Genomic DNA, 18,391 nt, shown 5'->3' on the forward strand with positions numbered 1-18,391 from the left:
TGCACGTAAATGCCATGGGCGCGTTGGTTTATGTTAACGTAAGCGAGGCACCACTAGGCATGTGCATTTCGTTCCGAATCAAAATTCGGACGAATTTTTCATTATTCGGACATTCGGATGCATACGAATTCCAGAATTGTAATATTAACGAATTTAACCGAATCCGAACGAACGTTTTCGAATGGAAAACCTGCAGACGAAATTCGACTCGAATTCGAAAACAAATTCTATTCGACTCGAATTCGAAAACAAATTCTATTCAAATCAAATTCGAAAACAATTCGATTCGAAAACAAATTCGAATGAAAATTGAAAGCAAATTTGAATCTAAAAAATATAAATCGATTGCTAAAAAAGAATACAATAAAATAGAATATAAAATAATAAAACAGATACAATGAAAATCAAAGAATAGTAAAGAACAGAATGGAATTTAATAGAATGTAATCAAATACAATAGAATATGACCTGGCTTCTTCTATCTATCTTCTATCTATCTTCCATTTTCTGAAATTCGAAATTCATATAGAATGAACTCAAATTCAAATAGAAAAATATTAGAAGAGTTGAATAATAAAATATATTTATATATATATATATATATATATATATATATATATATATATATATATATTATTATTCTACGAATTAAACAAATTTAACACATGTAACGAATCTAACTTAACAACATTAATTGAATAACAAATTAAAACGAAACAAAACAAATTTTTCCCTTTTGCACATGCCTATTTACCACAAAAAAATGGGAAAACTTATTGACTCCAGTATAAGCCTAGGGTGAGAATGCAGCAGCTACTGTAAGCGGAAAAAAGAGGGTCAACAATGCCCATTTGCAGCCTTTCTGTGCCCATTGCAGCCTTACTGTGCCCATTCTCACTGTGCCCATTGCAGCCTCAGTGTACCTGTATTCTTAACAGGCTGTTGGCATACATTTTTCAAAAGTTGCGGCTTCCTCCTGGTCCCGTTCTGTGATAGTCAGTGTACCTGTCGGGTCGCGGGCGTCCATTTTTCAAAAGTCGTGGCTTTCTCCTGGTCCATGATAGGCGTTTGATACTGTGTTCTGCCACTGCCTATCACGAAGGTCCTCTCATCCTCAGACCAGGAGGAAGCCGCAACTTTTGAAAAATGGACGCCCGCGACCCCGACAGGTACACTGACTCGAGTGTGAGCCAAGGGGGCTATTTTCAGCCATAAAAAAAAGGGCTGAAAAACTTGGCTTATACTCGAGTATATACGGTATTTCTCTTTAGTTCATAGACGGACACAGTGCTCCATTAATCTTGACTATAGGGTTATATCACCTTCTGCAGGAGTAGGAATAGGCAGAACAAAAAAACTTGGCTTCGTCAATGGGCCGTCCTCAGCTGGTATACAGTATAACACCCTCGGTTTGCACCAGAATATGCGAACATACCGAACGTTTGTGCAAACTTTCGAACCCCGTTAAAGTCTATGGGACTCGAAAGTTGGAAAGTCCGAATTTTAAAGGCTAATATGCAAGTTATTGTCCTAAAAAGTGTGTGGGAAACCCGGGACCTGCACCAGGGTACATGTATCAATGCAAAAAAAGTTTTAAAAACTGAAGTTTTTTCAGAAGCAGTGATTTTAATGATGCTTAAAGTAAAAAAATAAAAGTGAAATATTCCTTTAAATATCGTACCTGGTTGGTGTCTATAGTATGCCTGTGAAGTGGCGCGTGTTTCCCGTGTTTAGAACAGTCACTGCACAAAATGACAATTCTAAAGGAATAAAAGTCATTTAAAACTGCTTGCGGCTTTAATGTAATGTCTGGTCCCAGCAATATTGATGAAAATCATTGAGAAAAACCGCATGGGTACCCCCCCCCCGGGTACCCCCCCAGCCCATTACCAGCCCATTTGGTTCTTGTATGGATATTAAGGGGAACCCCGCACCCAAATTAAAAAAAGGCCCTATATACTCTGAACAACAGTATACAAGCAGTGCAAACAAGACAAGCACTGTAGTTTTGTAGGTAGAATCTGTTTGTAATTTTGAACTGGTACATTTTTAAAGTGTAGCTCCAGCCAAAAAATCTATTTTTAAGCTTTTTGGAAAACATAGGGAAGGGTTATCACTAGGGTTGAGCGAACCCGAACTGTAAAGTTCGTGTTCGGTACGGACTTTGTTTTTTTTTTGCTCCCAAACCCGAATAATTGGAAAAAGTTTGGGTTCGGGTTCGGAGTTCGGCTATTTAATGGCGCGCTGCTCGGCAGCCAATCGCCATTTGTTATACTAGAGTTACTAGGAAGCCATCACAGCCATGCCTACTAATGGTGGCACCCCTCAATTAGAGGACTGGCAAGCAACACTACCACCTGGGTCACCAAACATCTCCACAATGTCCCATGGAAGCATTCAGCTCTCTATCTCCCAAACACTGGAGCGTAAGAGGAAGTACCCCTCTACCCACCCGCGATCCCTGGCCCTGAATGCCAGCATTTCAAAATTACTGGCCTTTGAAATGCTATCATTCCGTCTGGTGGAGACACAGAGTTTTAAAAGCCTGATGGCATTGGCTGTCCCACAGTACGTCGTGCCCAGCCACCACAACTTTTCCAGGCGAGCCATTCCTTCCCTGGACAACCAAGTGGGGGACAAAATCAGGTGTGCACTGCGCAATGCCATCTGTGCCAAGGTCCACCTAACTACGGATACGTGGACCAGTAAGCACGGTCAGGGACGTTATATCTCCCTAACAGCGCACTGGGTAAATGTAGTGGCGGCTGGGCCTGAGGCGGATAGCAGTTTGGCGCATGTCCTTCCACCACCGAGGATTGCAGGGCGATTCAGTTTGCCTCCTGTTCCTAACTCCTTCTACTCCGCTTCCTCATCCTCTACCGCCTCCTCATCCAGTCAGCGTAACAAATTTACCACCAACTTCAGCACAGCCATGGGTAAACGCCAGCAGGCAGTTTTAAAACTTTCCTGTTTGGGGTAAAAACCACACACCGCGCAGGAGTTGTGGAGGGACATGGAACAACAGACCGATGAGTGGTTGGCGTCAGTGAGCCTCAAGCCGGGCCTGGTGGTGTGCGATAACGGGCGAAATCTCGTAGCAGCTCTGGGCCTAGCCGGTTTGACGCACATCCCTTGCCTGGCGCATGTGCTGAATTTGGTGGTGCAGAGTTTCCTGAAAACTTACCCCGATATGCCACAGCTGCTGCAGAAAGTGCGGTCCGTCTGTGCGCACTTTCGGCGTTCTCACCCTGCTGCTGCTCGCCTGGCAGCGCTGCAGCGTAACTTCGGCCATCCCGCTCACCGCCTCATATGTGATGTGCCCACAAGGTGGAACTCCACCTTGCACATGCTGGCCAGACTGTGCGAGCAGCAGCAGGCGATAGTGGAGTCGCTCTGCGGAACAGAACCACTTCACCACCAATAACTGGGCCTCCATGCGAGACCCGTGTGCCTTGTTGCGCTGTTTCGAGTACTCCACCAACATGGCCAGTGCCGATGACGCCGCTCTCAGCGTGACTATCCCAGTTCTATGCCTCCTTGAAAAAACGCTACGGGCGATGATGGAAGAGGATGTGGCACAGGAGGAGGAATCGGGATCATTTCCAAGGCTTTCAGGGCAGTCATTCACAAGTGGCTCCGAGGGTGGGTTCGTGCACCAACAAAGGCCAGGTACACAATTGTCCAGCAAGGGCACAGTTCTGGAGGATGACGCGGTGGAGGATGAGGAGGACTAAGACATGGAGGAGGAGGAACCATGTTCACAGCAGGATGGCATCCAGACCAGCTCATGGCCATTACTGGTGCGTGGCTGGGGGGATACAGAGGACACAGATGATACACCTCCCACAGAGGACAGCTTTTCGTTGCCTCTGGGCAGCCTGGCACACATGAGCAATTACATGCTGCAGTGTCTCCGCAACGACCGGCATGTTTCGCACATTATAACAGGTGCTGATTACTGGGTGGCCACGCTGCTGTATCCCCGTTACAAGGACAATGTGCGGTCCTTAATTCCCTCGTTGGAGCGTGAGCGCAAGATGCGCGAGTACAAGCGCACGCTGGTAGATGCGCTGCTGGTGCAATTCCCACCTGGCAGCGGGGGCACAGTGGAAGCAGAAGGCGAAGGCAGAGGAGGAGGAAGAGGTCGCCAACGCAGCAGGGGCACCGCCAGCACCTCAGAAGGCAGGGTTAGCATGGCCGAAATGTGGAAAAGCTTTGTCAGCACGCCACAACAAACAGCACCACCAGCTGATATGGAACGTTTTAGCAGGAGGCAGCATTTCAGCAACATGGTGGAGCAGTATGTGTGCACACGCCTACACGTACTGAATGACGGCTATGCCCCCTTAAACTTCTGGGTCTCCAAATTGGGCACATGGCCTGAGCTTGCCCTTTACGCCTTGGAGGTGCTGGCCTGCCCTGCGGCCAGTGTATTGTCTGAACGTATATTTAGCACGGCAGGAGGCGTTATCACAGACAAGCGCAGCCGCCTGTCCAGAGCCAATGTGGACAAGCTCACGTTCATTAAAATGAACCAGGCATGGATCCCAGAGGACTTGTCCGTACCTTGTGCAGAAAAGACACTGGGCCGGCCTTACCCAGCCATTGTTTTTTTTTCTGATCTTTCTAGGGTTGCCATCTCATCCCTTTAAAAGCAAAAACATATTAATTACACAGGTTCTCTGGCTGATTAAGGTGCTGCTAATTAAACTCACTTGGTGCCTTATCGACATTAAATTAGCCCCAGAAAGCTCAGGAGAGGGAGGAGTCTGAAGATGGCACGGTCAGAGTGAGGAGTAGCTGGACACGGGCGCCCGCTCTCCAGCCCTGCTCTGAACACATGTTAAGCTCCGAGATGTACGGGAGCCGGTTCCCTCGCTCCCTCCACTAGGGCACCCCCCTTCCCCCGTCCCCCCTTCCGGAATCAAGCCCGTGTTCCAATAGGGCTTGCATCAACCTCTAGCAGGTCTCACCTTAGAAGTTGCGTGGTCGTGTGGGCTGTGCAGCTTCCCCGACTTCCCCGGCTACTCTGGCTGGTTGCTGGATGCGCTGCAGCAGTGTGTGGTCGTGAGAGGACGGCACGCTGGGACGGCGTAGGGGGAGGGAGCGGCAGAGGTGAGTGGGGGCCCCCCCTGTTGTGTCAGACTGCACGGCGACTTCCCTTCCCTCCGGAGTGTGCGGGTGGCTGAGCGGTGGAGGTGTGCCGCGCCGCTCCAGGAGAGAAGGCTGAGGGAGGGGGTGTCGCAGCGCCAGGCAGCCCTGCAGCCCAAGAGAAGCATTACAGGACTGAGCTGAAGGCTGACATAAACAATACATCCAGAAAAAGGTGAAACCCATTGCAGCAAATATTCTCTTTTTTCTTTGACAGAAAAGCTGCCAGACTGGTGAGTACACTGCATGGCTGTACACCTGTGGATCTCTGAACGAAAACTCATTTATATAACTATAAATGCATAAAAGCACCATACTGCAAAAGCGGGGGAGGGATGGATAGCCCTCACATTTTATACCCTTTACAGTGACTTGTCAAAAGAGGAATGTGAAACGTGCATTATGCAGCAGTATCCAGCCTGATAGTTTATTAAAGAAGATTGCAAACTCCAGCAACAGGAGGGTAAGACTAGAAACACATCACAGCAGTTCCTGTTTCTCCCCTTGTTTTTTTGTTTTTTTTCTTTTTGAAAAATACAGGAGTGGTGAGTACACTGCATTCTCCAAAATGGTGAGTACACGCTTAACCATGAACTAATAATTAATGTGGGAAAAAAAATATATATATATATATAATAATTATATCAAGGGGACCCCAGTACTACAGCATTACAGGAGTTAACAGGAGTTAACAACCGGATGGGACGGACATACTATGCAACAAGGGATATAAGAGATGTGTGCTTATTTCTGTTATTTCGGGTACTTGCAATCATATTGTTTCGTAGTGACCCCCTTTTTTCCTGGTACCTCTCCCTTTCCTAACGTGATATATTAATCATGACACAGTGAGACTTTTTTGTTTTTTCTCGTGGAACCCGCGTTGGAAGACAGAGAGGTTTTAAAATTTACCCTACTTAACTATCCACAGTATACATACTGCCACAGCTTTGGCGGGCATAACAGTAAAGGCACAGCACATGCACAGCACATAGTGTAATTAATTATACTATAGCGCTCTGTAAACCTGCAAAAAGAGGTCTCTGAGATAGACGGGCACTGGAGACTGACAGAAGAGGGGGGTCAGCATACGTGTTGGGTGCCCCGAATATCTTCAACCCAAAGCCAAAGCCAAAGAGTAGAAATACTATAGCAACTTTAAACTGTGAGATAAGAAACATCAATTGGTATTGTCTTGTGCAGCACACACCTCTCATAAATGCAAAACGGTCCTCCTATAAAATTTTCTATGAAGTGTCGCAGTTGTAACTCAGGTGCAGCAAGAAGCATGGACAAACAGACGGGACTATTGTAGGACCAAGAGGGGTGAAGGATGACCACAAGGGGAAAAGGAGTGAAAGGTGGGGCAATCCCAAAGGTCCCCCGCTTAAGTCAAAGCCCAGGCCCGATGTGCAAATTTGTGACCCATGGGACAAATGGAGATTACCAGCATATAGAAAAACCATCAACTACCAGAGGAGGCCAGGTAGAAAAGGAAAAAAAAAAAGATAAGAAAAAAGGGGTTGCTAATATCTTGGCGGACTCAGAAACACTCTCAGAGTCACTATCAGAGAATAGAACAGATCAAGATAGAGAAACAGACAAAGAAATAGACCTTGAACAGGGAAATAAGGAAGAAACGCAGGACATGACACTTTTGCCAACAAAAAGGGAAATGGAAGGAATATTTGCCGCCTTAGAAAGATCAATTAAATCGCAAATGGAAAAAATGGAGAGAAATATGGGATATATATTGGAAAGAGTTGAAGAAGTCGAGAAAAAAGTTGATTACAACGTAACCTCAGTTAAAAAATTAGAATATGAAATAAAAGCATTAAAAATAAACCAACGAGAGCAGGCGTATAAATTAGAAGATCAAGAAAACAGAGATAGAAGGAAGAATATAAGAATACGCGGAGTGCCAGAAACGACACAGGCTGAGGATCTCCCAGAAACAATAAGAAAAATCTGTAATCCAATACTAGAGAGAGAAATAATTTCCCCACTAAAAATAGAACGTGCGCATAGGATAAGACGTTCTAGAGAGAGACCACAGGATTACCCAAGAGACATTATTGTGCGATTTGAAAGTTGGGAAGAGAAGAACCAACTATGGTGAAAACTGAGAGGGAAGGCGCCATTGGAATACGATCAGCATAATATTCAAATATACCAAGATCTGTCACAAGAGACGTTAAAAAGAAGAAGAAGCTTAAAACCATTGTTAGGAGTCTTGCAGGAACATGATATACAATACAACTGGGGATTCCCAGCCTGCCTAATAGGCAGGAAAAACGGCATCTCTGCAAGACTGAGGTTTTTAGAGGAAGTGCCAGAATTTTGTCAGAGATTAGACATCCCAACACCAAAAAAAGATTAAAAATGTTAGACGGCGGCGGGGGGGGGGGAGAGGGGGGAGGAGGGGGAGGGGGAACAGGGAGGTTCAATATAGTAAGCTACAGGAGCGGGAGGGGGGAGAGGGGGGACCCGGAAAGCACTCCTTCCCCAATTCCCCAGTATAGGGGGATAGGAGACCGGGCTAAAATAGAACTCCACCTTAGCCAGAGGAGCAAAAGAGCGCCTGGAGCGCCAAATAGAAAAAGCTCTAAATGACCGTAGGGGCAAGGATCGACCAGGGGGAAGGGGGGGAGGGGGAGGGGATGAGAAAGCCCCATATGAAGAACATGGGGGCAAGTTATGACGGGCGGGGAGGGTGGGGGGGAGGAAAAGGGAGAAGGGGCTTAGGCGGGAGGGGTGAGGGGAAGACAGATCTGTGTGTCATGCAGCAGGAAAGAACATACATACTTGAGAAAGATAGAAAAAAAAAGAGAAAGATATGACAAATATAAATTTTTTAACATATAATGTAAGAGGTCTCAGTTGCCCCGAAAAAAGGCATATGGTATTAAGAGAGGTCGAAAGGTACTCCGCTGAAATAATTTTTCTGCAAGAGACACACATAACGTTGGATTCAAATGTTAGGCTGTATTCTCGGGCAGTTCCCACTTGGTACTATGGGGACTCTCCAAAGAAGAGAGCTAAGGGGGTCGCCATAGGAATAGGGAAGAATATCTCTTTTACAGTAGAAGATAGGAAGGTAGACCCGGAAAGTCGCTACTTGTTTCTAAAAGGTGTACTCCAAGGAAAAAAATACACGCTAGCAAACATATATTGCCCAAATAGCCAACCACATAAATATCTGAGGGGGATTCTGAATGCCTTAATGGACTTTAAACTAGGACACGTAATACTAGCAGGAGACCTCAACCTTTCAATGGACTATCAACTTGATAGTACGTCCGGGGCACAGAGGCGAAACATTAAACAGCTGAGAATATTAGGAAAGAAAATGCACAGCTACTGTTTAATAGATCCTTGGAGGATTACATATCCAAATAAAAGGGACTATACCTATTATTCTTCCGTGCACGGAACATACTCAACACTAGACTATATAATGGTAGACCACGAGTTACTAGAAGAGGTAGTCAAAACTTCAATAGGGGTAACTACAATCTCAGACCACGCTCCTGTAATGGTGAAAATTAAATTCAAAGAGATAGAGCAAAGAAAAGGATCATGGAATTTAAACGAAGAACTTATAGAGGATATAGAGGTAAACAACATAGTGAGAACAGATTTGGAGCAATATTTTACTCTTAATAATACACCTGAAGTAAGGGTAGCTACTGTATGGGAGGCCCACAAGGCATACATCAGAGGGAAACTAATCTCGATAGGAGCAGGGAAAAAAAAGATAAGAAAATTAAACATGAAAAAATTAACAACTGAGCTATTTGAATTGGAGCAAACGCATAAAGAGCGAGGAGAAAGCGAAATATACCAAGAAATTGTTGTAAAGAGGGCCCAGCTTAGAGATTTGATGAAGGTTGAAACAAGGAACATATTCAAAAACGTTAGAAAAGAGAGGTATAAATGGGGGAACAAACCAGGGAAATATTTAGCTAGAATATCTAGGGAAAAAAAAAAAAAAAACTACATAGAAAAAATAAAAAATCAAGACGGCCTTATGAAATATAAGACGTCTGAAATTGCGGAAGCTTTTCGGACTTTCTATAGCTCATTATACTCAATAAGAACCAATGAAACTCTAGAGCAGGAAAATATTAGAAAAAAAAAATTAGGGAATACTTAAAAGAAGTGAAACTACCTAAAACAGGGGTCTCAAACTGGCGGCCCTCCAGATGTTGCAAAACTACAAGTCCCATGAGGCATTGCAAGGCTGACAGTTACAAGCATGACTCCCACAGTCAGAGGCATGATGGGACTTGTAGTTTCAAAACAGCTGGAGGGCCACCAGTTTGAGACCCCTGACCTAAAATTTCTCAAAACGACATTGAACCCTTAGAGGCTCCAATAACTCAAGATGAGATATATAGAGCCTTCCAGGAAACACCGTGTGGTAAGAGCCAAGGCCCTGATGGCTTGCCGATTATATATTACAAAAAATTTAAAGAACTCCTGGTCCCAGAGATGTGTAATTATTTTAATAAAATAGGGGAGGAAGAGGAAATAAGAAAAGAATCCCTATTGGCAAATATTTCTATTATCCCTAAATCAGGAAAAGATGGAACTCTGTGCTCCAACTATCGACCAATAGCATTGTTAAATGCAGACCTGAAGGCATATGCGAAAATATTAGCAACTAGGATAAAAAGTTTAATGCCGCAATTAATAAACACAGATCAGGCCGGCTTTGTAACAGGCAGAGAAGGGAGAGATAATAGCATAAGGACCCTGCTGTTGCTACAACATGATCCAAAAAAGAAACCCCCAGTCGTACTCATGTCTTTAGATGCCGAAAAAGCATTTGACAGAGTCGACTGGGGGTTTATGATGGAAACTTTACAAAATATAGGCCTGGGACCAAGGTTCATGAAATGGGTAAAGAATTTATATAGCCACCCGACGGCAAGGGTGAAGGTCAACGGGAGTATGTCGTCTGTGTTCGAAATGAAAAATGGAACCAGACAGGGGTGCCCGCTCTCACCTCTCCTGTATGTAATAGCTCTGGAACCATTATTAGCAAAAATCCGGGAAAACCCGGATATAGGGGGGGTGAGAGTGGGAGACGAAGAACACAAGGTGGCGGCGTACGCAGACGACATACTCCTATATTTGACCAAACCTAGAGTCTCCCTCCCTAATATCATAAAGGAAATAAAAAGATACGGTGAACTCTCAAATTTTAAAATAAACCCGATAAAAACAGTAATTTTGAACTTGGGGATAGATAAAAAAGAAGCAGAAGAACTACAGAAAGAGTTTCCATTTACATGGGAAAAAGAAGCTATAACGTACTTAGGAATAAAAATTACATCAACAGTTGAAAAACTCTATCTGGTTAATTTTGTCCCCTTAATTAACGACATTAATCAAGACCTGAAAAATCTTGCAAAAAAACATATTTCTTGGATAGGTAAGATCAATGCGTTTAAAATGATGATATTACCGAAGATTACATACAAACTTCAAATGCTTCCAATAAAAATACCGCAAAGTTTTTTTAAAGTAATTAAAACAGTAATCTTGAAATATATATGGGCAGGTAAGAAGGCTAGATTAAACTATTCATTGCTAAGCATGAAAAAAAAAGGAGGGGGGTTGGGGCTCCCCGACATAAAAAGATATTATTTTGCTGTTAATTTAGCTAGGTTGGTAGAATGGACAAATATACACACAAAAAAAAAATGGGTACGAATGGAAGAAATATTAAGTAGCACACAATTAAATAGAAATATATGGATACCACCAAAAACGAGGGAATTGGGCACAAATACACATAGTATAACAAGGAACGTATTTAGAATATGGGACACAATATTTAGACGGGAAAAATGGGAGTATAACTCTCCATTAATCCCATTAGTGGGCACAAATTTTTTTCCACCAGGCAATGGAACACGTTTTGGAAAGCAACTGGGGGAGAAAAAATTTAAAGATATTGTCACACGGGGAAAAATTAAATTAAGACAAGATATAAAGATAGGAGAAGGGGAACAAAAGATGAGTGAATGGGAGTATCTGCAGTTAAAACACTTTGTGAGCACACTACCATAACCGATTAGGGAAGACAAGACACTACACCCAATAGAAAAAATATGCAATATGGACAAGCCCCTGATACACGGTATATCAAAAGCATACGGGATATTAACTGAGCTCGAGACCCAGGAAACTCTCCCCTTTTTAGAAAAGTGGGAAAACGACTTGGGTAAAAGGATCGATAAATTACAAATGATAGGTGCAGTATACAATCATGCTTCGGACAATACCACCGTAGAAGCAAACTACAAATGTATGGTTCGATGGCACCTGACCCCATCAAGAATGAGTAAGATCCACCCAAATAACTCAGAGCTATGTTGGAGAAACTGTAAGCAAAAAGGAACAACTCTGCATATATGGTGGGACTGCCCGAGAATACAGGAATACTGGAAAGAAATTTTGGAATATATAGTAGAAATAACAGGGGAGAGGATTCTTTGCAGCCCGCTGCCCTGTTTGTTTCACGGAACTGAAAAAACAAAAAAACAATATGGAACAACTTTGGTCCCAGTACTGCTAAATGCAGCAAAGGCTCTGATCCCAAAAAACTGGCTACATCCAAAGAGGCCATCAATTAAAGAGTGGATAGAAAGGGTGGAGTATATAGAAGAGATGGAGTATCTTGCCTGTGGAGAGACAGGAGGAGAGGACAAATACAGGGTGGTATGGGAAAAATGGAAAGTGTTTAAATCTACAGAAAAGTTTGTCCAGGGAATGGCAGAAGCAGACAGGTGAGAAAAAAAAAAAAATAGAGGCTAGTTATGTCACAATAGCAAGTAATGTAGTTAGACTGGTTAATCGCGAAAAGAATAATTAATGGTTTAAAAACGACAAATCTGTAATTGTATAAAAGAAAAAGAACCCACACATATAATAAAAAAAAAAAAAAGAAAAAGAAAAGAGTATAAAATACCAACATGGAAAAAATTTATGAAATATAAGGAAAAAGAAAAGAAAAAAAAAAAGAGAAAAAAAATAAACATAAGGGGGAATAAAAAAAAAAAAAAAAATAATAAACACACGGATGATGCGAAGCCACAAGGGAGACGCTATGGGCGGTCGAACCGTGAGCTAGTCTCGTTGCCATATGTGAGCAGAGTCTGACGTGGAAAGAAGAAAAAAAAAAAAAAATTAGCCCCAGAACCTGTGTTATTACTCTGTGTTCAGGTTTAAAGGGATGAGGTAGCAACCCTAGATCTTTCTCACTCTTTTGGGGTTTACCCTAATTTAAAAAATAAATCAATTAAAAAACAAAACCTGCTGTGTTGGCTACCTCCTCCTCCTCCACCGCCGCTTCCACCTTCAGTCACATTCTTAGGATTGCGCACTGCAACTGCTTTCTTTAAGTCCCACCAGAGGTTCTCAATTGGATTTAAGTCTGGTGACTGCGATGGCCACTCCAAAATGTTCCAGCCTTTAATCTGCAACCATGCTCTAGTGGACTTGGAGGTATGCTTGGGATCATTGTCCTGTTGAAAGGTCCAACGTCTCCCAAGCCTTGTGATGGACTGCATCACATTGTCATCCAATATCTTCTGGTACTGAAGAGAATTCATGGTACCTTGCACACGCTGAAGCTTCCCTGTACCTGCAGAAGCAAAACAGCCCCAAAGCATGATTGACCCCCCGCCATGCTTCACAGTAGGCAAGGTGTTCTTTTCATCATAGGCCTTGTTCTTCCTCCTCCAAACATAGCGTTGATCCATGGGCCCAAACAGTTCTAATTTTGTTTCATCAGTCCACAGAACACAATCCCAAAACTTCTGTGGTTTGTCCACATGACTTTTGGCATACTGCAGTCGACTCTTCTTATTCTTTGGAGACAGCAAGGGGCTGCGCCTGGGAGTTCTGGCATGGAGGCCTTCATTACGCAGTGTGCCCTGTATTGTCTGAGCAGAAACTTCAGTACCCACATCTGACAAATCTTTTCTCAGTTCCTCAGCAGTCACACAGGGACTTTTCTCCACTCTACGCTTCAGGTAGCGCACAGCAGTCAAAGTCAGCATCTTCTTTCTGTCACGACCAGGTAGCGTTTCAACAGTGCCCTTTGTCTTGAATTTGCGAATGATGCTTCCTATGGTGTCTCTTGGTATTTTTAACATCTTTGCAATCTTCTTAAAGCCATTTCCCTTCCTGTGAAGAGTAATCATCTCTTCTCTTGTCTTCCTGGTGCTTATTAGGCTTTATTGCTGCTCCCTGACATCCACAGTTGTTTTCAATACCTGATTGAAAACACTTCAATGAACCTCTGTTCTTCAGAGTGGTAGTCTTTAAGGGGTTGAATAATTGTGTAAATGAAGAATTCACAAAATAAACATTTACTACTGTATTACAAAACCAAATGATGTCATGTTAGTTGCATATGGTTCTTTAAGAAGTCCTTGTAGGATTTCATTCTGAATACAATTACAAATGTACACTAAATTCCCTAAAACCCTTTACAGCATTGGGGGGTTGAATAATTTTGAACAAAATCATTATATTTTATTTTTTATTTTTTTATGTTATTTTAAGTTATTTCCCTATCCACATTTATTTCCAGAGTACTTGCCATGCTCTTCCCGACATTTTGCTGCCATTTGCAGCCCTCCAGCCCTTTCTTAGTATTTTAGAGACATTTTTGTAGTCAAAAGTCTGGGTCCCCATTGACTTCAATGGGGTTTGGGTTCGGGTCAAAGTCCGGGTTCGGGTTCGGTCCCGAACCCGAACTTTTTTTTCAAAATCCGGGTTCGGGTCCGAACCCGAACATCCAGGTGTCCGCTCAACTCTAGTTATCACCCCTGTAACATTTGTTTTGCTGTCTGTGCACCTGTTCAGAACATTTCACCTCACTTTCTGTCCCAATGACAATTGTTTTTTGAAAATTTGGGTTTTTTAGTGAAACAAGGATTGGTGATAAAGCATAAGTGGAGAGGAGGCACACGTTTTTCCCATATTAACTCTTACAGGAGAGAATTTTCCTTCCTAGGGGTAGATTTCCTCTCACTTCCTGTTGTCTCCTTCCGTTTGCAAGTAGGAGTCGTTTGTAAGTTTGATGTTTGAAAGTAGGGGCCTGCCCTATATACTCTGCAGACATTTTGGCCTTAGGTGTTGGTGTTGCCACAACACTGTAAGCCCTCACAGTTACTATTGGTGGGCGCAGGAACGGGCCCTGCTGTGAAATATTAGATCAAGAATTGTAATTACATGCCCCTGTTGAACAGGGTCGGAAAAAAAGGGCCTTTAGTGGTGGACAGTGTGGTGGTGTTCCCACAACACTGTAAGGCCTCATAGTTACTCTTGGTAGGCGCAGGAACGGGCCTTGCTGTGAAATATTAGATCAAGAATTGTAATTACATGCCCCTGTTAAACAGGGGCAGAAAAATTGGGCCTTAGCCACTGGTGCTGGTGCCACAACACTGCAACCCCTTACAGAAACTCTAGTTGGAGCGCAGGAATGAGCCCTGCTGTAAAGTATTGCAGCAAAAATTGTAATTACACGGCCCTGTTAAACAGGGGCAGAAAAATTGGGCCTTAGCCACTGGTGGCGGTGCCCAGAACCAAAAGTGTTCTTACAAGCTATTAGCATGATCATTAAAGAGGAAGAGGATAGTCACTCAGCATAACAGGATAGTCTCTCAGCATCAGCATAGGCAGTCTTGAAGGGATCTGACATTCAAAAAAAAATATTTCGGTTACACGAGCATCAGGTGCTTGGTAGCTGGTGATCCAAGACTGATTCATTTTTATGAAGGTCAGCCAATCGACCGAGTTGGTGGATCGGTTACAAAGCCTCCAGCAGCACTGAATGTGTGTTCCGAAAGAACGCTTGATGCAGGACAGGCCAGTAGCTCAATTGCATACTGTGCAAGCTCTGGCCAGTGATCTATCCTCAAGACCCAGTAACCCAGAGGATTTTCGGTGGGAAAGGTGTCCAAGTCTGATCTTGCCCCTAGGTATTCCTGCACCATGTAAATCAGACGCTGGCGACGGTTGCTGGAACCGATCATACCTCGAGGCTGCGGACTAAAAAATTTGTCTGAACGCATAGGTCAGACGGCCCCCTTCTCCACCGCTCCTTCTGTGACTGACGGAAGCTTCAGCAACACGTTGTCCAGGACCAGGAATTTGTAAAACCTCCCAGGCTCTGGAAACGCATTGCACAAACCTTTCTGCAAGGCCTCCTGAAGATGTTTCATTCTCTGCTCCCTCTGCGATGGCAAGATAAGGTTTGCAACCTTACCCTTGTAACGTGGATCAAGGAGGGTTGCCAGACAGTAATGATCCCTCTCCTTGATATAGTGAATACGAGGATCCTTCCGCAGGCTTTGCAGGATCAGGGAGGCCATGCAGCGTAGGTTTGCTGAGGCATTTTGTCCGAAGTCCTCTGGGTCACTAAGGACGACTTGATCCACAGCCACCGACTCCCAGCCATGTACATGGGTTTCTTGGGACTGTAAATGATCCCTTGAAGGCTGCTGCTGATGCTGAGTGCTAGGCTTCACCTCCATGCTGACACAATCCTCTTCCTCTTCGTCCTCTTCCTGTGTGATCGACGGGCCAGCAGGAACACTGTCTGGATAAAGGGGGCCTTGAGAGGTAAGGAAGTCCTCCTCTTCCTCCCTCTGTTCTGCCTCAAGTGCCCTGTCCATTATTCCACGCAGCGTGTGCTCCAACAGGTAGACAAGAGGGACAGTGTCACTGATGCATGCACTGTCACTGCTCACCATCCTCGTGGCCTCCTCAAATGGTGACAGGATAGTGCATGCATCCCTGACTATGACCCATAGTGTGGCAAAAAAACCAAGCTCCCCTGTCCTGGTGCCATATTGGCACAGATACTCATTGATGGCCCTCTGCTGCTGCTGCAGCATGGCCAAGGTTGAGTTCCACCTGGTGGGCATGTCACAGATTAGGCGGTTCTTGGGCAGGTTGTATTCCCTTTGGAGGTCAGCCAGCCAAGCACTGTCATTGTATGACCGGCGGAAATGCACGTGAAAAAGGACATGAGCCAAACAGGGCACATGGTTCAGTCTGGGGAGAGGAGGATTGTGCCATTGTCGCAAACCACCATTCCTGGCTTAAGCTGGCGTGGCGTCAACCACCTCTGAGCCTGCCCCTGCAGGGCTGACAGAATCTCTTCCCAAGTGTGGCTCCTGTCCCCCAAGCACCACATGGCATCTTTTTGCCTGCGTACTTGTGTAGCCCCTTGAACGCCTACGGAGCACCGCTGGTTCCAAGGACAAATCAGCACAGGAGGAGGCCATAGAGGAAAAAGAAGAGGAGGGGGTGGAGGAGAGAGGTGTGTCAGAATCACCCGTAGTAGCATTTTGGAGGCGTGGTGGGGGAACAACCTCCAACACTACTGCACCCTGTCCTGCATCCTTCCCAGCTGCCAGCAGAGTCACCTAATGCGCCATGAAAGATAGGTAATGTCTCTGTCCATGCCTGCTGGAGTCAGCGGTAATATACACCTTACCGCTGACCGCCCTGTCCAGCGAGGCCTTCCACATGCCGGTAGAGAGCCGGAATCGCGCTTTGGAACCTGCCACTGAGGAACCGCACATTCCACAAACTTACAGGAAGGGGACAGAGTCTACCAACTGAAAAGGCAGCAGTTGAAGTGCTAGCAATTTAGCCAAGCTAACATTCAACCGCTGGGCATGTGGATGGCTGGGAGAGAACTTCTTTCGGTGGTGCAGCAGGTGGGGCAGGGAAATTTGCCTGGTACAATCTGACATTGGTGTGCAGATAGTAGAATTGCCCGCAAGTACTTGGCTGTGACACACCTAATTCTACACCTTCATTCCTCTCAGGTTTCAGAGAGGACTGAAGGTATAGTGGGGTTGGAGATCCCAGCTGATGAGGAGCATGGAAAGGTCTGCTTTGTTCTTTGGTGTGGGTCTTTTATGTACGCTTGCCGATGGACAGCATGGCAGGTCAACATATGTCTGGTCAAGCATGTAGTGCCCGAGCGGCTGGTGTTTTGGCCACGCGAGATACGCTTGAGACATATGTTGCAAATAGCAACGGTGCAATTTGATGCACATGTCTCAAAAAAGGCCCACACCAAAGAACTTTTGGAATAACGTGCAGAGACAGCAGCACCCTGCACATGCAGAGCTCTGCGGTGTGATGCAGTCGGTGTGCTGCCCTTAAGCTGGCCCCTGGAGGGCATCTTGCCTCGTTGGAGATGTGCCTCCTCCTCTTCCTCCTCTATCAGGCACCCACGTGGAGTCAGTGACCTCATCATCCCCTATCCGCCTATTAGTGCCCATCGTCAATGCCACCTCATCGGTGCCACTTTATACTGTAAATAAGTATGTTTTCTCCTTCACTGATGGGCACTGGCCCATCAGTGAAGGAGAAAACGTACCGTATATACTCGAGTATAAGCCGAGTTTTTCAGCACATTTTTGCGCCTGATCTCCCTGACTTTGGGGACCCGGTACCAGCAATTAAGGATGAGCCGAACACCCCACTGTTCGGTTCGCATCAGAACTTGCGAACACACCAAATGTTCGTGTGAACTTTAGAACCCCGTTAAAGTCTATGGGACTCGAACATTTGAAATCTAAAGTGTTAATTTTAAAGGCTAATATGCAAGTTATTGTCCTAAAAAGTGTTTGGGGACCTGGGTCCTGTCCCAGGAAACATGTATCAATGCAAAAAAAAGTTTTAAAAATGGCCGTTTTTTCAGGAGCAGTGAATTTAATAATGCGAAAAGTGAAACAATAAAAGTGTAATATTACTTTAAATTTCATACCTAGGGGGGGTGTAAAGTCAGCATGTGAAAAGCGCATGTTTCCCATACATAGAACTGTCCCTGCACAAAGTGTCATTTCTGAAAGGAAAAAAGGCATTTAAAACCGGCTTTGCGGCTCTAATGAATTGTCGGCTCTGGCAATTACAGAGATGATTCATTCATAAAAAATAAAAATAAAAAACCTGGGGGTCCCCCCAAATTCCATTAACAGGCCCTTCAGGTCTGATATGGATATTAAGGGGAACCCCGCCATCAATTTAAAAAAAAATGACGTGGGGTTCCCCCCAAATATCCATACCAGACCCTTCAGGTCTGGTGTGGATTTTAAGGGAAACTCCACCCCAAATAAAAAAAAATGGCATGGAGTTCCCCCAAAAATCCACACCAGACCCTTATCCGAGCACGTTAACCTGGCCGGCCGCAGAA

The 18,391-nt window shown here is 44.6% G+C and overlaps 1 protein-coding gene across 3 annotated transcripts in view; it reads right to left on the reverse strand.

The window, feature by feature from the left end:
- Nucleotides 1-18,391, reverse strand: part of SMTNL1 (smoothelin like 1) — a 148,038-nt gene that overhangs the window by 9,203 nt on the left and 120,444 nt on the right. The window lies entirely within an intron of this gene.

This window comes from Rana temporaria, chromosome 8, assembly GCF_905171775.1.
Source record: "Rana temporaria chromosome 8, aRanTem1.1, whole genome shotgun sequence".
Lineage (NCBI taxonomy): Eukaryota > Metazoa > Chordata > Amphibia > Anura > Ranidae > Rana > Rana temporaria.